This window comes from Atractosteus spatula, chromosome 24 (genome assembly GCF_055471065.1).
Source record: "Atractosteus spatula isolate fAtrSpa1 chromosome 24, fAtrSpa1.hap1, whole genome shotgun sequence".
Taxonomy (NCBI): Eukaryota; Metazoa; Chordata; class Actinopteri; order Semionotiformes; family Lepisosteidae; genus Atractosteus; species Atractosteus spatula.
Genome location: NC_142729.1, coordinates 7,410,088 through 7,437,920, shown reverse-complemented (window position 1 = coordinate 7,437,920; position 27,833 = coordinate 7,410,088). Strand labels below are relative to the sequence as shown.

Here is a 27,833-nt window from a genome sequence, read left to right as displayed (position 1 = left end):
TTCAGTTTTGGACAAAAAGATTTACCTAACTTAATTTGCGCCCTAAAAAAATAGTTGTACTTTGTCAATGGTCAGACAACACTAAATGACACTAACAGTCACTCAGACTGTTTGATGGGCAGGAGGGCTATCCGTCCAGGAACTGCACATATCAGTGTCGTTGAGTGTCAACATTACGATCCTGTTTGCTCAGGTGGACCGATTCTTTGCAGTAGTTTATCATTATACTTAAAATTGTTATATAACTAGGACTAGTTATAGCAGTCTGTGCTTTCTGTTGGTTTTACAACATTTTTTTCTTAACGATTCAGAACCTCCATGTAGCTGCAAAAATGAACGCTTATGGTACTTTTTGCTCCAGGCAATACAAACCGTGAGAGTGACGAAAAATGTGAAACTGAATTTCATCGCAAATACCAGATTGCTAGTCGTTATCTTCTATCATGAAGCACTAATCAATGGCATAGCTGCAAGATTTCATTTGGGTAGCTGCACCGTACAGCTCCGTTTCAACCGAAATATCACCCCCCCTCAGAATTTCAGACACCCCCCTATAGATTTTTCCAAGGGCACCGCGCACTGATGGAGGACGGGGTGTCCAGGAAATGGTATCAACTTTTCTCAAGAAAATAAAAATAGAAACTCTATTGGCACTCAAACATTTTGCTGTTTTTTTTCAGGATCCCCTCCGCAAAACCCTTGTATGCCAAGCTGTGGGCAGTGATTCGTCGAATATACGTATATTCACGGCGAAAATACGGCTATACGTATATATACGTCGCTGCGACGTATAATCAACGTCGAATTGCAACCATAAAATCAACGACATTAATAAACGCATATATAACGTCGAAAACACAACTAACACAGTGCCTGAGGCTTTTTACTGTATGTATCGTGTGTGCCGCAACTAGGAGTATACGGCACTCTGCACAGTGTACGAAGTAAATTATTTTCGCAGTAATTAATTTACACGTGTATAATAAATATAGTAAATATAATAAATTAATTATTAATAATTAAGTAATTAATTTATTATATTTACTATATTTATTATACACGTGTAAATTAATTACTGCGAAAATAATTTACTTCGTACACTGTGCAGAGTGCCGTAATTTACTCACACTTTTATTAACTTTTTATTTCTGTATTTTATTTTTGCTACAAAATGTAAGTTTCTGAATCCCCTTCCACTCGCCAGATATTCTATAAATACCAGTGACTCTCATCTGAAATCATAGTAATTATTTTTAATAAAAAGTACATCCTAATTGCAATTTCCTCATACAAGGTTTCTGATTATTTTTATTTTTTTATTTACCGTATATCGTAAAACCTGTTTAATTAGTCCCCTGTTAATTCCATTTTTTATATCTGAGCTTTTCAAACGATCATTAGCTAAGGCTGGCTATCATGATCAATGGTCATCCACTGGCGCCTATCTGTCTAGGGAGTGCCGAATGGACATCTGGACTGCATTCCTAAGTGTCAAGAGTAAGTGACTTATATCTCACCTTGACCAACCAATCAGGGACTGGTAATACCACGTGGGTCTCCAATGCCCGCCAAACTCTCAACCAATCAGCACACATCTGGGTCTTGATCAAAAAGGGAGCGCAAGCTCAGTTCTGGGCTCTCCTTGGCCATTTTCGCGCATCCTCAGAGACAATCACGTGACAACTGCTGTTGTCTGCAAAAGGACTTGGACTTTGTTCTGAGCGCGAGGCCGAGGATCCCGTACGTACTCAGAATTCTACCAACGTGAATGCTCCGCTTGATCAACGGCAGCCTACAGTTGGACCCTCGTCGACAACCTGAATAGCTTATTCAGAAGCAGCGCTGGACCGGGAACAAACCAGTTTCTTCCCAGGCAAAAGAGTGACTTGTGAGGACTCGCGGTCACACTCTGTGCATAGAGACTTTCTACTAGCCAGCCGGACCGCTGGTAGATCCCCTCGGAGCAACGACTGCCCTGCGCGCCGCAGTTAGATTCCTCCGCCCGTCCTACTCCGAGCTGCACCTCGACTGGTTGGCCGGTAGCCAGAGGACGCCGACACAACGCCCGTTGGACAACCGCTGCAACAGAGGCTGCAACAGAGCCTGTCAGCTGGTTTGGTGTTCGTGCCGGGAAATTCCAAATCCAAACACAGTGGATAAGTAAACCCCATGTTCTACATTGCGTCTCGAGAATTTAATTGTACCTCAACACAAGTTGTTATCAATTTAATTCATGAGTAATGTATTTACTTCCGAGTTTAGAGTAACAGTGGGTAATAACACTGATTAGCGATTTGGTAACCGAACGATATATATTGACGTATATTCTCTGTTGTGTATCTCTTTGTGTTTGCATCTCTTCGAGATGATATACCTTGTATATTGATAACCCTCACAGTAAGGTCTGCCGCTCGTATCCAGGCAGACTAGTATATGTTTGGTGCACAGTTTATATTAATAAATGTATCTCGTGTATTGAACCCGTGTGTGTGCGTTGTTAGTTGTTCTGACGATTGATTTTCTAAAAGCCCCAACGAACAACCTTGTGATTACTGCTACAATTGATAATTGTCTCAGTAAACCCATCAAACCACTACAGGTCTGTGTGGGTCCTAATGCTTCAGTATAGTGACAGGGACACTTTACAATAAAAAGGAGCTGTCCTTTAAATGAAATGTAAGACCAAGGTGCTGACTCTCTCTGGTCATTAAAAATCCCAGGGCATTTCTCAAAAAGAGTAGCGTACCCCGACATCCTGGCGTTTACCATGGCCCCCTAATAATCCCCATCTCTGAACTGGCTTCATCACTCAGCTGTGATAGCAGATGTGTGGTAAGCATACTGGCACACTGTGGTTGCTGTCACATCATCAAGGTGGGTACTGCACATTGGTTGTGGAAGCAAATCCCCATTACCTGTAAAGTGTGAGTGCAGTGTCCAGAAGGTGCTATGTAAGTATAAGAAATTATTATTCTATGACACTTCCTCTTTTGTCACTGACAGACCTTCTACTCTTAGTCTCTATACTTACTTCAGTTTCTGCAGTCTACATTTTTTATCCTCCAGGACAGCAGAGAGTAGTTTCACTCCAGAGTCCCCTGGATGATTGTAGCTCAAGTCCAGCTCTCTCAGTCTTGAGGTGTTTGATTGTAGAGCTGCAGCCAGAGCTGCACAGCCAACCTCTGTGACCCAACATCCAGAAAGCCTGAAGAGAGAATAGCTCATCAATATCCCAACTCATGCATATATAGTTCCTTTTTTGTAGTCTGGCTCTACTTACATTGTTAATTCAGATGCTTACAACGTCTCACTGCTCTGCCTAGCATCTTAAATCCTACAAACTTTGGATTGACCAAACCTCTGAAATACCAATACTGCACACAACTGAAAGATAAACTTAATGGGAACTCATAATTAGCATCTTAGCTAATTATTTATTTAAGCAGATGTGTCAATTAAGATCACATCATTTAAAAAATAATATGGAGAGTATAGTCACCTGTCTGCTTTGCACACACAACCAGGTGGATTGAACCCTAAAAACCAGTCCACATTGGTGTTTGCATGATGCCCATATAATTTTGTCAAAACCTCTTTAGATTTTAATATTTTGAAAAAAGTCAGGAAAATGGGGCCTTTAATAGAAAATAAAGATGTCTGGTTACCCTTTTGCAGTACTCAACCCAATTACTGTAGTTCACAGCATTCACAAACTCACCCCAGTCTTTCTAGTTTACAATGCGGATCCTCCAGTGCAGCAGCTCCTTTACTCCTGAATCCCTCAGATCATTGTCCCTCAGGTCCAGGTCTTTCAGCTGACACTGGGTTGTACGGAGAGCTGAGGCCAGTGCACTGCAGGTCCCCTCAGTGATAAGGCAATAACCTAGGCTACAGGGAAGAGCTCAGGGGTTTATTTGTAAATCTGAAAGGAGCGTGTATGAATAGTTGTAGGATTAATATATAGTAAAACTAGGAATTACACATATAACTCATTTAAACTATGCTTTGTTAATGTGGAGAATACGTGTAGAGTTAAAATTACGCCACATTGAAATAAAAGTTAATGTTACGATTTGTCCTTATTTACACTGTTAAAATACTGACAAAATCTAAGCTAATTTTTTGTAAAGCTCAACACATTGATTTTTGAGTATACAACATTCTAAAAAAGGTGTTACAGGTGCATTTTATGATTCTAACAAAAAATACCAAGATAAATATTTTACACTTCAAACACCTATGCTGTTTTCTTACAGACAACGTCTTTTCTATGTAAAACCATACACGTTTACACATTACATTTAGTTTGTCAAGTGTTTGTTATATAACTTATATAATATAGGTTTATTAATCAAGATTATCTTCAAAGTCGGGATAGAAAAAAATGTTCATTTAAAACAGTCAGGTGAGACAGCTCATGTTTCCAATGATTGGCATGACATTCTTCATTGGTGTTGTTTAACTTTGAACTATTAAAATGGAGAAGGAATTGTGTTGTTTTGATACACCTGTTTAAGTTTTCTCAGTAACCATTATAATAAAAATAATCTGAAATCTAGATTATTTAAATTCTGATTCATCTTAATGTATTCATATGTGTACATGTCATTCCTGTACCTGACCTACAATATAACACATAACAACATGTTATGTTCACTTAAATGACATTCAAAGCTGTCTGGATGAGGCAGGTAATTTGCGATTTTAAATGAACTGATAGCTTACCAAACCACACTGTAATACCATATCTGATATGCTGTCGATTACAGCATGGTAAAAAAATAGCATTACTTCCTGTTGAACCCCAAACACTCTTAGTCTTCACAGTAAATATAAGCGCTGCTGAACTTTGGAGCACACTCAACATGAGTAGACCAGCACGGTTACGGAATGCATTAAGCCAAGAACAGCTGTATCATCTGAGAATCTGAAAATTAAGTTGCTTTGACTACTGCTTGTACAATAATTTGTATAAAGTTTAAACAGAACTGGAGAGCTCACACAGCCCTGAGGGGCATCTGTGCTAATAGATCGTGACTCAGAAAGAGTTTTGCTGACCCTGACATACTGTGTACGATTTGTTAAAAATGATACCATCATATAACGTTATGGTTAACGGACATTTGCTTCAACTTGCTTATGAATAGATGGGGCTGCAGCGTATTAAATGCAGAGCTTAAGTCCACAAACAGCATCCGAGCATAGGCAATGATACATTGTATTTTAAGTTATAGAAAAAGAAACCTAGTAAAAAAGACAACCACCATTTCCAATGCTTTTTATATGAACTGGGCCCAGTCTTTCATGACATATGGTAATCTACAAATATAGCCATTCAAATTGTGCTGTAAATGCCTGGTCTAAAGCATGCTCACTGTGGCATATTGCAATATCATCTGGCATACTGAACTATTAAAATACTGACAAAATCTTAGCTAATTTTTCATTGGCCAAAGAGAATTGAAAGGTGGCACTAGTAGTGTGTTAGATGATAGTGAAACCACAGCTTCATTTAATCTGTATTACTAATTTTCTTTAAATCCACTTAATATGGAATATTAATATATAATCATGTAACAAAAGGGAAGTTTTGGTAGGTGAAAATAAAAAAAATAACTGAAGTATTAAACTATCTTTGAACATCATTTACTATATTAATTTATTAATATAAACATATTTATATATCTGTTAGAGGTAGCAAAAAATAACAGTATTCCACGATAGAAGTGTATTCCATCTTCTTCACAAACATTTTATGCATTATATTCTTCAACTTGCTCTGGATATGTTGGAACAGTTTTTACGTGATTGTTTTAATAACTTTGTTCTGTTGTTTTTGTTGCAATGGAAACAGAAACACTTGTAGTATCATTGAAAATTAGTAGAAAATGAAAAAAGGCAGTGCTTGTGGTTTTTAATTTAGCTCATCCAAGCTGTATGATGTGTTGCTGTGTTCATTAGCAGAATTCTTGCCTGTCATGTGGAATGTCTGAATTTGATTCCTGACCAATACATAGGTTTTACTTTTTACAAAGAGACTTTCTCAAATAATAAAATATAGCATACAAATTATTACATTGATATTTGTATTATTTTAATTAAATATAATATAATTAAAGAAGCTGAATACCATAATAAAGAGGTCCTCTCAACTTTATTGAGGGTGGTGTAGTCAGATTAAATACAGTATATTTTACTTAAAGCTATAATAGGGAAGGAGGGGATAAGGTAATAAAAAAGAAAATTATTTAATTCGGGTTGCCCAACCAGTAGATCGCAGGAGTGCTAACCAGTCCATCGCAAGAATGTTTGGCAAAAAATAAATGGCTATTTGACTATTTACTTTTTTCAATAGCCTAATCATCCATTCAGATCTATGCTGTAAGTCATACATTTTACTGTCCTTGTGTGTGTTTAACCCTTGTTGACTGCATTGTAAAAGTTTCTGTTGCTTGGGTGCTGGCTGCCACTGAAAAAAAGGCTACAGGAGCTCTGTAAATAGTGTTGTGTGTGCTAACCAAGAATGTTCTCCTGGTTATTGCCGTTCGAACCCCACATTTGCTACAGTGCATAGCGGAGTGAAACAGACTAGCTGTGACAAATTTGCTAACAGTTTTATATGTTTGATTGCCTATTTGATAGTTGTAGTGTTTGAGCGAAAATGATGAAGCAAAGAGACCAAAAGTTTGCCATTACCACAAGGAATGGGAGCATGATGATTTTTTTGTACTTTCTCATTCAAAGTGTGGGTGTTTAATCTGCAATGCTAGCATCTATGCCAAAAAGGGAAATATAGAACAACAATTCAAAACTACACACAAAACGGATGATGTAGTCTTTCCCATTAAAAGTGATTTATGGAAAGTGGAAAAGTTAAAATCTCAACTACCAGCACAGCAGTTGGTTTTCACAAGGGATACAAGAGGGAAAGCAGCAATTATCGCATCATTCTGAGTGAACCATGTCTTGGCTCACTCAGAATGGCACAAAAGGTCTCTCAGCAAAGGAAAGGTATTAAAAGAAGCTTTGCTGCCGATTTACTGTTTGGAGATTTCAAAAACTAAAATTTTTGGCGAGGTTCAGAGAGCTGTTGCCTGAAATCAAAGAGTTTCTCAAGTCGTTTAAACATGGTGAATATGACCAATTAGAGGATAACCAATGGCTTCTGGATTTAGCATTCCTCACAGACTTGACTAAACTGCTGAATGAGCTGAATATCAAGCTGCAGGGACAAAATAAAAATGTAATTGACATGATCAGCAGTGTCAACACGTAAATAGAAATTACAAGTGTTCTCGACGAAGCTTAGATATTCTTTTTTCTAAAATGGGGAACATTACTTGTTCACTGAAGCATGAGCCACTTGCTTTAATTTGCTGTCATTTTAGTGATGGGTATCACTATTGTACTGATGTGCCTACAGTATGTTTTTCCCATATCAGAGCTTCAAATTCATAGTGTTAGATAGTGCTGGACTGGCGAACGAAAAAGTAGATCTTACATTAAAAAAGGTTGGGCACCTGTGATTTAATTGATTGGTTGATGTTGTGGAATGTGTGTTCCGCCCACAAAAAAAAGAGAAAAGGGGGAAAATTAACTCTCGAATTTGACTGTTATTTGACTCTCCTATGGATTCACCTTTGTGCTTTTCTCACTTTCTCTTGGCTTGACCCATGCTTGTCTGACTGTGTCTCAGGATTGTGTCAGTTTTCCTTTCACTTGCCTGCCCTGCATTTTTTCAGCAGACCCTGCTCTCGAATTCATTCTACCATCTCCTGGCTGCTGCTTCTATCAGGTCAGTACAGCAGATATCGCAGGTTAATCAAAAAAGCAGAAGTGTATGGGTGTGGGCATAGTCTCTGCACAGTGCAGCAGACAAAGACTCAAAGTCAGTTTAGTCTAAACGTTCAGTTCTCGCTGCCTGTGGGTAACATTCCATCATTTGGAGGCTAATCCCCTCTTTTAGTGATGGTCACTGAATTTTATCCTTCATATTTACTGTCAGTAGCTGATAGGATAGGATAAAATACTAGTTTTGTAAGTGATTTCAGTTAATACTGAAGTAGAGAGATTTGGATTCTGTGGAGGAATCTTTCTGGATAATGCCTAGTATTGTACAGATGTATATATTTATACAGATCCAGCCATTCAGAATGCACAGAGGATAATGCAGAACATTGCAGCACGAGTGCTGTGGGGTGTTGCACATTTTTAAAAATATTCAGTCGTCACACTGCACTACTTTGTACCACCAGGTGGAGCAATGAAAGCTTAACCTGGTGTGTAGAAGCATTTGGGCAGTCACCAGAAAGGCAGGCAGAATGAATGAATTGAATGAATCCCAGCCAATGCTGGGGATAATCTTTTTCCAGTTATACAATTTAAGTTGTATAGTGTTAAGACTTCTTTATTTTAAACTGTGTATTACAGCACAGTGTTAAATATTAAATTAATTAAAAAAGAAAGTAGGGCTATTTTACAAAAAACAAGTTACTCAGTTGGATATATAAAAAATAGCTTGTTGTGAACGCGGTGGCCTTCTTTCAGGTTTGCATTTGCTTCGAAATAATCCATATTTTGCAAAGGAACAAGTAAAGATTTATACAATGCTGAAAAGAAAAGAAAAGAAACACTATGTTTCAGCTGTGGATCCTTCTTCGGATGTGAAGAAAAAGAACCCGAAGACCAAAAACATGTTTCTTTTCTTCTCATTTCATGGTATAAACCTTTACTTGTTCCTTTGGAGCCTACGCATGCTGATACAGCTACCTACTTAATCTATATTTTGTTTGAATGCAGATTTCAGCAACAAGTAATCAGGAAACAATTTAACTTTACATTTCAATTATGAAAATATGCTTCACACATCCTGCACTGTAGTGCTTTAAAGCCATACAGTATGTTCTTATATGGAATATATACCTAATGTACCTACAGAAGATGGTAGAGGTAGCTAAATATAAAAAACAAAGTACAAAACAGTAATCCACCTTCTTCACAAACATTTTATGCATCATAGTCTTTAACTCTGTAACTTATGGTGGTTATTTTGGTGTAAGTTTTGACATTCTTGTTCTAACAACTGTATATAAAGTTTATATGCTTCATAAAAAGCTATAAAGTTTTATTAGTTTCTAAGAATACATAATAAGAACACTTTCCATTATTGTTATAAAAAAGTTGTCATACTAATTTAATACCACTTAATAGGGAATATTAATTTTAAGTTTAATTATTAACATTAACATTAACATTGTCTTTGGCCAGTGAATTACATAACTACCGCATAGTGTTATTTTTGAGGCATTTGGAAGATATACTACGTTTTCTGAGTGGCGGCATCTGTATATGTATGTTTCGATTACATTATAGAAAACAAGGGCACAGATGTATGAGACAGAAGTTATAAGAACAGCTACATTCTTTATGACTGATGTCTTACTCTCCCGAACTCTCTACTTACTTCAGTTTCTTTAGTTTACAGCTTGGAGTCTCCAGCAATGCAAACAGCTTTTTCACTCCTGTGTCCCCTGGGCAATTGTGACTCAGGTCCAGTTCTGTCAGGCTTGAGGGTCTCGACTGGAGAGCTGAGGCAAGAGCTTCACAGCCACACTCTGTTATCTGACAGCCAGACAGTCTACAGAAATAAGAAGAAGGGGGTTCATCACTATCCCACCTTTGAACACATAGAAAGACAACATTCTGATCGGACTCTGGTGTTGTATTTTTGTAATTCACCCAGGGTGTAAAACAGTATTACAAATATAGAAATCAATCTAACTTTCTTATCTTGGATTATATTATGAAAGTATAAGATGTTTTAACAGTCCATCTTCATTCCAAGTCTGCTACTATAAATCTAATATTTTATTTTAGTTTGAAGCTGTTAACTTTATTCACAGAATAAAAAGACTACAAATGGGAGAAGACCTACTGTTAGTCATTTGTTTGAAAAAGCATGTCTATTTTCACTATAAAGACCTGCTTTTATATCTTAATTGCTACTTTGTGACTAAAGTTTACATGATGTTAACAGGTTGCATTAACATAATTGGAACACAACAGCACTGGATAAGCGGAGATCATTCTGAGAAGTTATGCCAACTGCCTGATGTTCTGATCATATGAAAAAAGTATCAGATAAACAAATAGAATTAGTACACAATCACTTTGAGGAAACTGATGCTGAAATCCATTAAATGATTTAGCAATGAGATTAATTGAAGTTCACATAGCTCTATGGTAGCATGCCTTTCAAGGTCACCTCTCTCCTAAACTCCTGCAGTTCTCACCTCAGTGTCTCCATTTTACAGGCTGGATTCCTAAGCACAGCACAAAGTAACTTCACTTCTTTGCCTGCTGAGTAATTGGATCTCAGGTCCAGCACTCTCAGATGTGAGGGGTTTGACTGAACAGCTGAGATCAGAGCTTTACAGCATTCACCAGTGAGATTACAGTGGTCCAGCCTGTACAGAGAAATAAAAAAATTATAAAATAATGATCAATATTTTAGTATTAAGTGTTAATATATTAATATAAAGTAATAATATGAATTTATTTGCACTTTAAATGTATTTGTTATTAAATTTAGGGCAATTCTCAATACAGTATTCTAATGGTCTCAGACTCTGTGAAGAAAAGGTAACAAACAGACAGTTACAAGATAACTGCTATGTCAAAGAGCTATGAATCAGATATGATGTCTAGGAAACTGACAGCTTAAATGTGTTTTTGAGGTTCTAAGGTTCAGGGAGGAGAACAGTATAGATGAGGCAAATTGCCAAGAAACTGCAAAAAGTGTTTTCAGTCTCAAGTATGGCTCCTTATACATACAATATGTGTTAAAAGAGAAATGGTATCACATGAAGCAATAAAAACCTCACATGTTCCTCACTTCAAGGCCTAAAATCCTGCTTTCAAAGGAAAACCTGTTGCTTTTTTGGAATGGAAGAAAGGTGAAATGGAGGGTAAGGACAATTTAATGTCAAAAGCACATACAGCAATTCCATAACCTTGGTACAACTTAACTCTTGTGAGTCTTGTTCTTAGAAATTAAGTTAAGATGGGCCCCTGATTTAGGATTCAGATACAAAAGAGGACATCATAAATTTGTCCCATCTGATACCTTCATTTTTAATGTTCTTTACCTACAAATACAATCAGTGGAAACGATCATCAATTTGTTTGTTTCCATTTTGGTCAGTATGCTCTCAAAACTGCCTTGTTTCTATACAGTGAGCTGACACAAGAAATTGTGTTATTGAAAACTTTCCCCTTCTCTCTGTTACCTTACAACCTAACAGTTTCAACATGAGACTTCTAACCTGAACTGTAAACTTTGTTACATGAGTTCTCCCCCTTGAGACTCGTAAAATAACCAGCAGCCTCGCTGCATGATTTCCTGAACTTACTACAAAGCTCAATAAATCAGACTGTGTGAACTTAGAGTCTTACCACAACACTGTTTATTTGCAATCTCACTGCAAGATTGCATTTATTATATTACACAGGTCTAGACCAAGACAGACAGGAGCCTCACTGCGAGACTCTTAGTGCCCCATTCCCCTCTGGGGCTGTTGCTGAACCCCTTTTGGGTTCTGGTCTTTCAGTGTCTCAGGAGTCTCCCCGTGACATTAGTGTAAGTTTCTCACTTACCCTGACAGTGTGGGTCTAACCCAAAACTAAGACTGTACTCATTGTACTCTTAAACTGGTAAATCTGCTACCAATAGGTGTTGCTTATTCCCTAATAGCCCCCTGCATATTAATATTATGCATTTTCTCCAAGTATCTGGAGTGTCCTGAGGCCACCCCGTTGCATATTAACCTACTTCTGACACTTCAACTCTGGCTGCTCTATAACACATCCCTAAAGAAATCTGTATAGTTCAAGATTATATTGTAGTTTATGGCTTTTACAATATGACATGGAAAGTTGAAAAGCTCCTCTATTTTACACTTAAACATGTCAACTACATAATATATTTATCTTTATGCAATAATTCTCTCTTTTTTCAAAGTCAGTGAGAGGTACTGTATGTACTGTAGCATTTAATGTTTGAAGAAGTGCCATCAGGGTATTTTCATAATTACTTGCATTCCCTGAAAATACTTCTTCTAAGATGAAGTTTATGAGTCTGAATTTGAATGCTCTCAGTGAAGGTGACTCTCTTATACTCATGGGGATAGAATTCCAGGGCTCTGTGGTGCAGCAGGAGAAGGCCCTGTCATCTATACAGTGTGAGCGAACTGGAGGGGCAGTCAGGATACCATAATCAGATTAACAAAGATTACAAAGTGGGGGAGTAGGAAGATAATAAATCAGAAAAATACTGAGATGATAGGAAGCCTGAATCAAGTATCTTCAACTGACATATAGGGTTACTACATTGGCTTTAGATAGCTGATTGGAGGTGCTCAGAGGCATGACTTCAGTTTTGTCACAGTTTAAAAGAAGACATTTCAAAAGGTGGATGATTATAATCATACTTTAAGAAAATGAATTTATTGCCGAAAATGACATTCTTGTTGCATCACTTACAGAGCTTGTCTACAATACTTGATGAGTGGCAGTAGCCTCAAACAGCCATCCATGGATGTTGTGTATGTCTTCATGTCAAACACATCCAACGGCTCTTCTGCCATCATCAACACAAACGCCAGTGCTGACAGCTGTTCAGGTGAGAGGCATCTTCCTGAAAGACTTCCTGATCTAAGAAACTGTTTGACTTCCTCCATTAGGGAAGTGTCTTTCAGTTCATTTAAACAGTGAAAGAGATTAATGCTTCTCTCTGGAGAGGGGCCCTTCCTAATCAATTCTTTAATATAGTTGATTGTTTTCTTTTGGCTCTGTTGGATGCTTTTTAATTGTGTGAAGAGGAAGCTTAAGAGCTTCTGATTGCAATCTTGTGAAAGGCCAACAAGGAAGCGCACGAAAAGGTCGAGGTGCCCATTCTTGCTATTTACAGCTTTGTCCAATGCAATTCTGTGCAGGTCAAACACATGCATTTCTTCACCTTTCCTTTTTTGGATTTCTTTTCTGCTTTGAGATAGAAGATTGATTTTATTATTTGAGTACTGCAGATGCACATATAGAGCAGCAAAGTACTCCTGCATACTCAAATGTATAAAGGAATAAAATTTCTCTTTAAACAGTCCTGAATCCTCTTTAAATATTTCAGTACACAAACCAGAGTACAAAGAAGCTTGGGTGACATCAAGGCCACAATCTCTCAAGTCTTCTTTACAAAATACAAAACTGTTTTTTTCCAGGTGTTGAAAAGCCAGGTGCCCCAGCTTAATAATGACATCTTTATCTGACTCTAATAGTGTTGGTATGCATCCCTCACTTCTCTTGAGGTATTTCTGTCCCTTGATAGTCTGGATTATCAGGAATTGTGTGTACATTTCCGTCTCAGTTTTCGGGACCTCACAGCCTTGTTTTCCAATTATTTGCTCCAGGACAGTTGCTGAAACCCAGCAGAAGAGTGGGATGTGACACATGATGTAGAGACTCCTTGATGACTTGATATGTGTGATAATAGAGCCTGCCAGGCTCTCATCAGTTAATCTCTTCCTAATATAATCCTCTTTCTGCTGATCGTTAAAACCTCGTACCTCGGTCACTCGATCAACAAACTCGGCAGGGATCAGTCCAGCTGCTGCTGGCCGGGATGTTATCCAGACATGAACAGAAGAACATAGATCTCCTTTAATGAGGTTTGTCAGCAGCACATCCAGTGACATTGTCTGTGTTATGTCACGCCAGATCTTATTGTTCTGAAAATCTAAGGGAAGCTGACTTTCTTCTAGACCATCAAAGATGAGTAAAACATTTTTATCACCTAAGTCAATATTACCAATTTCTTTCATTTCAGGATAGAAGTGCTGGAAGAGTCCAATGAGACTATATTCATCATCATTTATCAAATTTAGCTCTCGAAAGGGAAGAAAAAAAACGAAGTGAACATCTTGGTTTTCCTTTCCTTCTGCCCAGTCCAGAATAAACTTCTGCACACTGACCGTTTTTCCAATGCCAGCAATCCCCTTTGTCAGTACAGTTCGGATGGCTTTTTTTTGGCTACTTAAGGGTTTAAAAATGTCGTTGCACTTGATTGATGTTTCTTGAGAGGCATTTTTCTTGGATAATGCTGCAATCTGCCACACTTCATGTTGAACACTGACACTTCCACTAGTTCCCTCGGTTATATAAAGTTCTGTGTAAATGTCATTGAAGACTGTTTTCTTCCCTGGTTCAGCAACTCCTTCAAATATGCATTCAAACCTCCTCTTCAGATTGGACTTCAATTTGTCTTGGACTCTTGTCAGGGCTTCATCTATAAAACAGTGACAGGGATAAAGAACCATCAAATCCAGACCAAGATAGAGTACAGAATAAAATGTATATTGGAGCAGCAGGACTGATGGTGTTTTCACACTTACAGTATATCTGTCAGGCAATTTGCTTCCCAATAATTTAATAAATCTCTCATGGCAGACAGTTTACTAGGTTTTTGTAAATGGCTTTGGAGGGAAATCAGCACTAGCAGCACTGTAGTACTCCAGCACTGGGCTCATGAAATTGAAAAGAAATTCAATGTTAGTATTGAGTATGAGAAACATTGCTCCATACAAGGAGTGGTGTGTATATGGATCAAGTTTCCAAGTCACTTGATACCCAAGATGTTTAAAAAAAATAATTGAATTAAATTTTAATTTCACTCAGCATCTAAAACCACAAAATATGCAAGATGGACCAAATGCCCTCTTCATGACTGCATTTAGAGTACAACAGGGTACAATCTCACTCAGATACTGTAGGTACAGTATCAATGCGGCATTGAGGATCATTAACTGCAGAACTTCTAAATGTTATTCTCAGTAGAACACAATGCAGTCCATGTTCAGGAATCATAAGGCACAGTCCAGGCTACTGATTCACTAAAGAAATCCCCAGCATGATCTTCGGTAGAGGATAAGGCAACAGGATGTGTTACAGTACCTACTTCAGAAATTCAATTCTATACACTTACTGGATTGAGTGGTATGATTATATCACTAATCAGATGAACAGACATATGGAAAACAATTGTGGTCTTACCTACAAAATCAAAGGTTCATTATCAATTTGAACTACATGTTTTGAAGTAATAAAATTCATCAACATCATCATTTTCCAGCTGCTTACTCCTGGTGAGGATCACGGTGGTAAGTGGCTGAGCAGGGTGGACCAGACTTCTCTTTCGCCAATAACAGCCTCCGGTCCCCTGGAGGGATCCCCAGGCGCTCTTACATCCCATGTATCACACTCTGTCCCTTTAACAAGGCATAGACTCCGCCGAAGCACCTAACCAACCAGCTTACCTGTCCTATCACCACACCCCATGGCACTTCCCTATTTTAGGACACCCTGGCCGAACATAAACTGCCCTGTTTGAGCTGCTTTTTCCTTTTGACTACTGTTTACGGATTTCATCTCTGGTTTTGTTACTCTTGGCTTTTTAGATTTCCCATACCTGGCTTCTTGAAATCTGCCTGGCCTTTTGACTACGGTTTAAGGATTTAATCTTTGGCTTTTACACTTGGCTCTTTTGGATACCTGGCTTGTTGGAATTCGGGAACAAGTAATAGGTTTATTGCATGCTGAAAAGAGAAGAAAGAATACACAATGTTTCGGCCGTGGAGCCTTTTTCAGGTGTGGAGCCTTGGAGCCTTCCATGGAGCCATTCACACCTGAAGAAGGCTCCATGGCCGAAACGTTGTGTTTTCTTTCTTCTCTTTTCAGCATGGAATAAACCTATTACTTGTTCCTTTGCAGCCTACGCATGCTGACGCAACCACCTACCTGAAGTACTTGTTGGAATTCAGTTCTCTACATTACTATGTTCTCTGGATTATGCTCCTGGCCTTACTTTTTCATCCTCCTTTCTCTGCACAGGATCCAATATCTCTCTCTGTTTTTAGAGAATGCAATAGGCACCTCTAGGCCAGGTGGGAGGTATAATCCCTCCTGTGTGTCCTGGGTCTGCCCCAGGTTCCCTTCCCAGTGGGCTGTGTTTGATAGACCTCCAGCAGAAGATGCCAGGAAGGCATCCTCACCAGATGCCTGCGACACCTGAAGTGCCTCCTCTCAATCCAGGAAGCAGCAACTCCACACCAGATCTTCCCAGCCCACTGAGCTCCTCATGGAGAGTAAGCCCACCATCCATAAGGACAAACTTCATTTCTGCCGCTTGTACCTACATTCTTTCAGTCACTTCCCAAAGTCACTACCGACCTTGTGACCATAGGTGAGGACAGGGAAGATTGACCAGAGACCTGAAAGCTTGATCTGAAATCTCGGCTCCTGCTTCATCACCATGGTTCAGTATTTTATCTGCATTTAGCTGCTGCACCAATCTGTGGGTCAATCACTAGTGAACAAGATCCCGAGGTACTTTAACTCTTCCAGTTGGGCCGCAAGGACAGAGCAAGCCACTCTTTTCTGAGAGAGAACCATGACCTCAGATTTGGAGGTTCACTCAGCTGTGAGCCTCTCCAGATCACAATCAGATGAGGCAAAGAGGACAACATCATCCACAAACAATAGAGACACTACCCTCAGGTTCCCAAAACAGAGACTTTCCAAACCTCAGTTGCTCCCTGATATTCTGTCCATAAAGATGACAAACAGGAGAGCAGACAAGATGCAACCCTGGTGTGTCCAACACACACCTTAACATGCCTGTGTTAACACCTACAATGCAGACACAACTCTCACTCTGTAAATACAGGGACCAGATGACACACAGATGCAGCTCCAGCATCACATACTCTCACAGCACCTCCAACAAGATACCCCAGGGTAGAGAGTCATAAGCTGTCTCCAAGTCCACAAATCATGGACACAGGGGTGGCAAACTTCCATACCCCCGCAAATACAGATGCAGCCATTCAAAGTTCACGGTACAAACCCGTACCGCACGCAACTACTCACAAGCCACCGCACCGTACTGCGGTACGTGATTGGCTGGTCAAAATGACCGACAGGGGCACTCGTGGTGCATTGGTCGGTAGTGAAAAGATTTAATCATTTAATCTCTTTACTGTTCACATTTTAATCCACTTATTAGTATTGAATATTTATATGGAATTTTACAGCTAAAGGGAAATTTTAGTAGCTGAGTATAAAAAGAATAGGAGCATAATGCATCTGTCATAAACAACATTAATTTAGGAACATAAACATATTATGTAAACTGTATATGGCTGCCCCCGGTACTTTAAAGAAAAAATACACACTAGTATTCCATTTCTCCCTAAACATTTTAAGCATCAAAGTCTTACATGTGGTTACTTCGGAAACGTTTTTACAAGCTCCTTGCTCCCTCTGACCTTAAATCCTCATGAGGCTATTAGGGAATTAGAATCACCTGTGTGAAGCAAGACTTCTTGATGTAAGTTTTCAGAGACTGAATAATCCTTGACTGTTCAAGGAAGTCAGAATCTTGCTGTCTGCTGTGGCAGAGAGAAACAGAGTCTCATAGAGAGACTCTGACTCTTGATTGTCGGCTCAGGGGAGTCAGATCTCTCTGTCAGGTACTGTATAACAGTTGTTAACATCCTCAGTGTCAGGTTTAACAGTGAGACTCAGGCTCTCGCAATAAGACCTAGTGAAGGATCAAACCCCGGAAGGGGGCCGGTTCTAGCTGCAGCCCCACAGAAGATTGAGAAAGGCTACAGACACCCTGATCTAATGAGGATGAGAGAGAACTGGGCTGTCTGAGAGAAATACCTGCTCAGATTTGAGTAAGTTGAATTTCAGGGTAAACTCAGTCTCTGGTTAAGACAGCTAGTAGTGGAAGATTAAAAGCTCCACATTTGGAAGTCAGCTATCTGGGAGAAAGGGACTCCTAGAGATATGTGGAACAGGAGAAGGCTGTCACAGATGAAGCAGCCTCTGTCGTTTCATTGTCGCCTGCCAGTAAACAAGAAGATGGAGTGGCCGGAAATGACCAAGATGAGATCATATTCTCTTCCTAACTACCCGAAAAGTACAAAAAGGTTAAAGAAGGCATACAGTTATGGACGGAATGAAGGTTAAAATGGTTAAATTCAATGATACAGGTTCAGATGTGTAACCAAAGATCCAGTCAAGATCAAGTTAGGGGATAATGTCTGCAGGATCTCCAATATTCAACTACCATCTGAGGAAATCTGTTTTATGTTGTAGTTATTTTCATTTTTCAAAAATATTTGTTCATTCTAGTGTGCCTGATTTATTATTCTTTTCACCAAAGTTGTGCCAGAGAACAAAGAATTGAGATGCCTCTTATTATAAACAAACCAACTTGGGTTTGTTTCTCGCATATCTTTACAATTTGGGGGTTATGATTGTTTTAGCCATTGATTATTCTGTTCTGTTTTTTACTGTAATTGTCTATTTTAGTAACTGCCTATATGTAATTATTATTTATAAATTCAATTAAAGATAATGTTTTAATATATATATTGTAGTTTGTTTTTAAGTGTATGCTAGATTTTGAATTTTATTATTCTACTTATAGGATTTTAAAACTTTTTTTATTCACTATTTTTTCTCTACCTCATTGTAACATTGTAAGTGTTATTAAAGATTTCTAATAATCTTTCTCTTGCCTTTACAAAGAGAACGAGACCCAAGACAATAGATCTGACATTGCTAACCAGCCAATTTGGATGATGAAACAATGAGGACTCTGCAGGTTAATATCATTATAATACCTGATGACATCCTAGCCAAGTGATTTTCTGCTTCCTAAGGTAGTATCCAACTAATTAATTTTTGATGTATTGTCTTACTTGTAGGTTCTTTGCACAGAACAAGCAGCTGAAGAAGCCACAGTGATAACTCTGCTCAGCTCTGTCATCAGCACATCATCAGATCAGTTCCTTGATCTTTGCGTATAATACTTCTATAATCACATTATAATTCTAATGAGTTTAACTATATCAAATACAAAGGTAGAGTAGTACATGATGGTAAGTGCATATTTACTTGTCTTTGAGAAATGAACTTGATTTAACCATGATACTGACATATGAGAAGGATGTAACCTACAGGTAAGATAATAAAACATTAGTATATTATTAGTGTATTTTAACTTACTTTAAATTATTTACTCCTTAATAATTATTTACTCTTTAATAATAATTGTTGGGAGGAGAACAATTAATGATTCATATAACAGCAGATCTCTTCACAAATATATTCAATTACTAATTTTGGTTTCTTGTAAATGTTTTGGTAGTGTCATGCCCTCATCCCACCACATTCTCATATGGAAGCCCACTCGCGCTAATTACACTCCAGCCCTGAGCACTTCTGCCAAATGACACCGCTCCTGCCAATCAGCCAACTGAGACACTCCATCTATCAGTGCACCTTCTTCCTCTCACAATACTTAAACCCTCCAAAACCCTTTACTCTTTGCCTGGTATTGGTTGTTCTCATGAGCTCCTACCTTGCCTTAGTTTCTGAACCCTCACCTTGCTTTTCTTGTTACAAACCATGGACTCACCTTTGACCATGTCCCATGCCTAGCCCTCTCCTGGATTGGAAGCCTTCTTATTACTCTTCACAATATGACCCATGTCTCTTGCCTAGTCCTCATTTACTCTGGAAGCTATCTTCTAGTCTCCTGACCACCTGAGGTACCACACAGGGTCCATCCTCCCATTTGCTCAGTGGGTCAATTGTGACAGGTGGTATATCAATAAATAAACTGCATATACTATACAGTATATTTAAAATCGGTGTATGGAACTTTAAATTACTATATCTGATACCTGGCAGTTGTCAGAAAACGCTCGTTTGCACACACTGACCTGTCTGTTCTTCTACACACAGATGCACACTCGCTCACATACCCGCATACCACAAATAGACACACACTAATACACTCTCTTTCACACTAACCTGTTTGGTCAGTATCCTGGAATCCTCGTATCACATCTCTCCTCACATCCTGAGCATAAAGTACAGAGAAGGGTGAGACTCAGAAATAGGTAGAATTGGCAGATTTTAAAGGAATCAAGAGGTATGAAGCTTTCATACTAACACAATGATGGCATCCATAGTGACAACAACTCTACAGTAGGAATGAGAGACCATTCCTTGGTGTATCCGCACTGAGATTGTGGGTTGTGGTCACTAATATTTTACACTGTACATGTGAAATAAAACAACACACAGACACCCAACTGCCCTCAGTGATGAATGTGTATTAATTCTGTCTCACTAGTCACTACAGTTCTTTATCTCTGTCTTTTGGAAGAGAGCACAGGGACACACAGAGTCACTCAGTCTTTAGAGTTTAACAGTAAAATGAGCTGGTGAAAATAGTGTCAATATTCAGCACAGGTCTGATTTTATATAGCAGATGAGTGACCGAAGCCTCTTACCTGTGTCAGTCCCTGGTCTGACATAAAGACGGTGTCATGTCCCCTGTGTTCCTGCACTGAACACAGGCTGCAGATGAGAGTTTGGTCAGTATTACAGAACATTTCCAGAGCTTTTCTGTGCTTCTGGCACAGTTTGAGGTCCTGGTCTCCACTGATGTCCCCCAGTCTGTGTTTCTGCAGAGCTGGGACTGTGTAGTGCTGTCGGACGTGTATTTCACAGTAGGAGGCTGGGCAGACATAACAGTATTTCACAGCCCTGACCATCTTCTTAAGGCAGAAGTCACAGAAAACATCTCCATGCCCAACAGACCTGTGAACGACCAAAATATTCATATTGTGCCTTGAACTCAAAGACCGAGAGTCACAAAATTCACGCAGAATCTCTCTGTACAGCTCCTTACACAAACAAAATACAAGCACAAGAATTCAGGACAAGAGAAAAAAAGGATCCTTGCAGACTTCAAGACAGGAAGAGGAAAAAAGTCATGGACATATAGCTGGGAGATGGTTCTGCAGCCCTCTTCCTCTGTCACACATGGTGTGCAGATAACTTCAAAGGCAGAGAAATGTTATGAGAATCAAGGTTCTATATTCTACTGCTCCTCACTATTGTGGTCAATTACAGCTCACTCTTCCTCCAGAGCTGTGTGTGTCCATAACAACACTGCTGTGTGTGGTCATAACAACACTGCATACTCACTGTTTCATCCCTTAGTTGTAAGAAAATATAATTTTATTTTTTCAGTACTTTTTATCTGTCAATTCTTCATTATTTTTAAATGTTTCACAGAGCAAAGGAAATAAGAAATGGAGAAGTGATCCAGGTCAAACAATTGTGTCTCATGACCAGTTGAGAGATACACTCAATGGACAACTGTGATCCCACCTGGGGTGAGGAATAAAGGCGAACTGTATTGGTGGATGCATTGACTGGTCATTCTTCATGGACACACCACTGGGCATTGGTGACCCCTGTCTGTCCAGCACAGACCAAGTGTGTTCTTTCAGATGCTTGCTCAGAGTGTCCCTGTTAATGTCAATGTAATGTCTAGAAGTGGATATGCTGGTTTTGAGGCTGTTCTACTTCACATCCAGGCTCACAGCCCCTTTCCCTCTTCATGGCTTGAAGGAAAGAGCCTGCAGGGGGCAGCACACAGTCCCAGTGTGTGAACCTGAGCCTGAACTCCAGGGTGTTTCTGCTGGTTTCCAGACTGGAGCAGCTCAGAGAGCCTGGAGTCACTTTTCTACTGGAGAGTCAGAGCTGCTCAGATGAAGTCACATATTAATCGTGTACTGTAGCTGGTGATGTCGGTCTAACTGATAAATCTTCTCATCTCCCTTTTGGTCCTTCACACAGTCACATTATCCTGTAAATTCAATTACCTATTAATCCTTCTCTGGTCCACTTAAATTATTAACCTTGTAAAAGCAGGCAGAAATTCATCACATCCAGAATGTGAAAATCAGAAAATTCAAAAGATGCAAGTACCTGTAGTGTCCACAGTTACAAGCTAAACTACAATCATTAAAGGAATGATTGGGTCCACCTGGTCAGCTTGGTAGTTAGTAGCTAATTAATCCAAGGATCTCAGTCTGTGTTTTTCCTGAAAGACACCAGGTAATCAGCATCACCCACATATGTCAAGCATCTTTGGCTTTGGAAAAATAGTATATAAATAAAAATATTCAGCAGTATTTTTATTGATCATCTCATGATGCACTCAATGGACAACAGTGATCCCACCTGGGGTGAGGAATGAAGGTTCCATCAGTGAACTGTATTGGTGGATCCATTGACTGGTCACTCTTCATGGACACACCACTGGACATTGTTGACCCCGGTCTGTCCAGCTTCACCCTGTGAACAGCACAGACACAGACTTTCCATTAACCTCCTGTAGCAGCAAGGCTTATTAATAATACAGGAATTAGATTTGCTGCTCCCTTGCCAGTTCCTCTCTCCCTCATCTTAGCGGTGCTGGACACAGAGAGGCCATTCCATGTGGCTCAGATTTAAGGTGTTTTTCTGTGTGATAGAGTTTCCTGATAAGGAACAACTCCCAAGGCTGAGATTCTCCAGCCGCCCCAATGAATGGTCATCTCTGGCGCCTTTCTGTCTGGGAGATTCTAAGGGAGAGTCTCATCCCAAGGTTTACAACCCTAAGGTCAGAGAGTATAGTTACTCATCCTCCACCTTGATCAGCCAATCAGCAACTGGTAGGGCAGGGTAACCCCACAGTTGCCTCAAATGCCCGCGGAACTTTCAACCAATAAATGACCCTAGTTCCTCCAGATAAAAGAGGCAGCACAGGGCCCAGAAGGTGCCCCTCCAGGACACTCTCAGACTCATCTCAGACAATCACGTGACGGCCAGTGTGTCCGAGTGCCAGGACTTTACTCCGTTCTAAGATTCGAGACCGGAGGTCGCCCACACGTAACCAAAGGATCCACTCGAGGTTAGCCCAGCAGCAAGCCTCGTGAACTGCCGGTAACCCACTGTGAATGCTCGCTTGATCTACGAGTGAACTACTGTCGGATCTGTCGACAGCTGAATCTCAGTATTCAGGACTAGCGCTACAGTACTTTGGGAACAAAGCGGTCTTCTTCCCGTCTAAAGAGTGTGACTTGCTCGGACCCACAGTCACTTTTCATGTGCACGAACTCTGTTCGTTCAGCAGGGATTAACTAGCCGGTCTTCAGAGAGTCATTGCCAGCATGTCTCCGCTGGAACATCTCCCTCCTTCTCCCACACCTCCAGCCGCACCAGGACTGTATGGCACCGGGCCAGAGGATGCTGATTGGACACAGCAACAGCCTGTTGCTGTTCCTTTGTGTCCGTGGGAAATCTGAATCCACATAATTTGGATGAGTATTCAACATTCTGAATTACAGCTCGAGAATTCAATTGTTACCTCAACCCCAGTTGATGTCAATTTAATTTCTATGAGTGATGTACTTGCTTTTAAGTATCTAGTGTAGAAGTTGTGATCAAAGCTCTTTAACGTGGTAAATGGTATAAATGAGTGGTATACTGAATGTATGTGTCTCTTGGTATTTGTAACACTTCGTGATCAAATATCTACGTTTTCTATTCTCCTAACCCTCACGATAAGATCTGTTATGTTTAAATGCACATTTTATGTATTAATAAATGTATTCTCGTGTATTAGTATCCGCGTGTGTGCGTTGCAGGGTTGTTCCGCAAGTTTGATTTTCTAATAGCATTCGAAGAATAATTTTGTGATTTACTGCTACAATTAATGATTGTCTCAGCAAATGCACAAAACCCCTACACTCCTCTCTCCACATTTAGACACAGGGCTGAAGTACACAGACCAAGTGTGTTCATTCAGACGCTTGCTCAGAGTGTTCCTGTTAATGTCAATGTAATGTCTAGAAGTGGATATGCTGGTTTTGGGGCTGTTCTGCTGTTTCAGTGCTTTGCAGATGACCTTATCGGTGGTGTGATCGCTTAAGTGGCTGACTTATAAGTGTGAGGTTGGGTTTTTAAATCCAGCAATTGCTATGAGTTTTCATTTAACAAATAAACATTTCTTGAAAAACTAAAATAGCAAAAATTATGGACACTACAGTATATTGACATTTTTTATATTTCTAAATATCACAACATGCTCATACTATATGTACACATTGGTATCGCATGGTGTAGGGTCCAAACCCACATGAGCCAAAAACGCTACATCATTCATATAGTAATATCTTCTGTGTCGCATTAACAAGTTTAAAAGGAGGAGACACTATATTTTACACTTTAACTCTTCAGTTCACAGAGAAATTTCACCAGAGCCTCTTCTCTTCTTGTGTCTAATTTTTAGTTTAGCAGGATTCAAGCAGGATTTCAGATGAAAGGCAGCGACATCAAGCGAGCCCAAATCATAGTTTAACTCGTTAAAAGCCTAAATTACATTTAGTGTTGCATTTTGAGCTGAAGACCCTCACACCTGACGAAGGCTTCATAGCTGAAACATTGCGTTTTCTCTCTTCTCTTTTAAGCATGTGTATTACGATGCTGTAATACAGTTTAAAATAATTAAAAGTCTAAACAGTATCAACTTGAATTCTTATCTCTAATAATATAACTATCAAGTGGCATTAAATAAATACAGTTTTTAGTATAGATGACACTTTTCTAAAATTTATTTTAAAAAAATGATAACAATCTAATCTTTCCATGTTTGATCCCAAAATCCCAAGAAAAATAAATCTAAACAGGGAGAAAGCTATGCTGAAAGTTTATTAAGATACTTAGAAGACAAAGATAATGATTTACCTTTCATTTGTCAGATTGTGAATCAATAAAGACATTTAATTAAACGCGTTGGCGATTTAAATCAAAATGGGGGTAACAGGGACTCTTATTATTTTACTTTCTCTCTTATTATCAACACTCATTCAGTTTTGGTTCTTTTGGTTTCACGGAGGGCTTCTCAGATAGTTGGGCATTCAGATAGATTGTCAGGCTAAAGGATTAGTAACTATATTTTGTTAAAGGAAGTCAGTTTTTTGCGACACATAAAAGACATATTGTGTCATTATTATATAGGAAGGACACAGTGACTCAGACTCATGTTGAATTTTCTTTGACTTCTAAATCCCTTAATTATCATTAAGCACAGGTTTCTTTTTTGATACCATCGTTAGACAAAGCAGGAACGTACTTGAACTTTCTAATGACATTACATGTGGAAAGATTACAGATTACAGATTTTAATCGTCTTTAATTTTGTTATATATTTTAGAAAAGTTTCATCTATGCATATACCACAAAACTATTCTCGATTGTATTTCTGAATGCTATAAAAAAACTTGCAGCTTAGTCAACGATTCTAAGATGATCACGAGGAAATGTATTGCGTGTCTAATGCAATTCTAACCCCATTTTCCCCATTTTGATTAAAATCGCAAACGCGTGTATAATAAAATGCCTGATTGATTCACAATCTGATAATGCAATGTAAATCATTATCTTCGCATTCTAAGTCCCTTAATTCACTTTAATCATAGCTTTCTCACTATTTAGATTTATTTTTCATAGATAAGCTCTCTATTAAAGCTCAGATCAAAGATTAAACAGTAATATCTCATACACTGGGACTGATCTGTGATCTGGGATGTGGTTGAGTGCAAATTGTGGCACTCTAGCAGGCTAGCTGGTGTCTGTGTGGTTCAGCCGGCTGGCTGTGCCGAAAAATAAAATCTGGTTTAACAACTCTTAAGCATACTGTAGTTTTTGTTAGACCATTAGACATGCAATACACTTCCTCGTGATCATCTAGAATCTTTGAGTAAGCTGCAAGTTTTTTTTATTTTTAATTATACATTTTAAACACTTTAATTTTGAAAACAGAACATACATTCCATAAAGATACAGTACAATCACATTCTCCTGTCTTCCAGTGGTGTAAAACGAATAAGTAGGTGATTGAGATAACAATGCAGTGCCCACACTGGGGTAAAGTTTGAAAATGATGTTGGCACGCCTGTAGCCTCCAAGAGTTACAAAAACACTTGCTGTGTGTACAAAGTACATTGTGACTGTTTTCACAGCCTTCACTATGTCGTTTTTAAGCCATTTTTTTCCATGCTCCAATATTCTTTTGTTCATATCTTCGGAAGGGAAACAGAATGCCTTCAAACCAAATGCATTTTAAAGACCACGACTTGTGAAAATGTTCACAGCTTGCATATAAAACTATGTTTATAAACCTCTGTTTTTTCATCTATGCATAATTACGCACTAACTGGAACCCTAGGGGATCGCTGTGTAGACATGTTCACAACGCGAGAAATACTGCTCTATATGGTTTCGTGTGAAAAACCTGTATATCACGATAGGAATCATACTAGTGTAGCCTCCAATTACCCAGACTGTAAGCACAGGAATAAAGCTTTGTTTGATTTCTGAAACCCTTTCTTTATGTCCTGTTTTCATTCAAGTAACTGTCAGCTATATACACGATACTGCTGACAGCAGGAAAATTCCTATACTCAGCAGCGTCTTAAAAACAGCACCCATGGTATTCAAACCGATTTTCTTTACACAGAAGACTGAAACAACTTCGCGTTGTGAATCAGTTTTTCTAAGTAAACGTGTCCGTGGCGGGGAGGTGGAGTGTCTGTCATCGGAAGACTTGCCCTGTTCTACTTTGAAAATACCTGTGAAACCGGTTTGTTTACAAACAATGTAGACACAGAGACTCAGACAGTGGAGTGAAATTCGGCACAGGTGCACTCCCGGGGGGGAGGGAGAGAGAGAGATGTGAAAACTGCTCAGCGCCAGGCGAATGCACAATATTAATGTAGGGCTTTCAGGCTCACATGGATTTGCTCCCTACACCCTGCGGTACCACTGTGTACATACAGTATGAACATGTTGTGATATTTAGAAATATAAAAAAGTCAAAAGAGTGTCCATAATTTTGCTATTGCTATTTTAGTTTGCTATTTTAGTTTTTCGAAGAAATGTTTGTTAAAAGAATACTCATGGCAATAGCTGGATTTGAACACCCGACTTCTTGCTTATAAGTCAGTCAATTTCTTGCTTATAAGTCAGTCAATTAAACCATCACACGACAGCTACTGGAACAGCCATACACATATACTACTGTTTGTGTTACAGTACATGAATATAATAATATCATTATTAATTTCTTTAGATACGTGATTCCATTTTATATTACCTATTAATCAAATTCTAAAAGTATGCTTTGTTTACTCCGATAACGAGCGTATTCGCAGAAAAGATTAAAACGATCACTTTTCACAAAGTATATAAACGCACAGTAATATGGTCTAAAGAAGCACGTAAAAACATTTTCAAAACAACCACATGTAAGACTTTGATGCTTAAAATGGAATACTGGTGTGTATTTTTTTCTTTAAACTACCAGTACCAGCAATATACAGTTTACATAATATGTTTATGTTCCTAAATTAATATAGTTTATGAGCATCTGAAAGGCATGGTAAATTGGAGATTCTCAAAACTTACTTTGTATGATTGGAAACAAATACGTGATCGGATCAACGAAAAGCTGTGGTATTAATTTTTGTCATTGAAAAAATAGCCCGAGCCAAAAACACCCCCCGGACCATCAACCCAATCAGGAACTCCCGCCGTAACAACCGCATTCCTTTGGTGCTTCCTTAGCACCCTAACACACTTCCTATCCCCAGGACCATTAACCAGAACTTTTCCATCCTACAGGATGATCCCTCCATTGGGGCCCTCTTTTCTGATCGCCCTATCATCTCATATCGTCGACCACCTAATCTGCGTAACCTCTTTGTTCACAGCTCCCTTGACCACCCTCAACAACCATCCACACCAGGCACTTTCCCTTGCAACAGAGCTCGCTGTATCACCTGCAAGTACACAGCCACCACCACACT

At 39.0% G+C, this 27,833-nt stretch overlaps 1 pseudogene; it reads right to left on the bottom strand.

Annotated features, from left to right (window-relative positions):
* Positions 1–2,633: 2,633 nt before the first annotated feature.
* Positions 2,634–13,886, bottom strand: LOC148815844 (NACHT, LRR and PYD domains-containing protein 3-like; annotated as a pseudogene).
* Between the last annotated feature and the right edge of the window lie 13,947 nt (positions 13,887–27,833).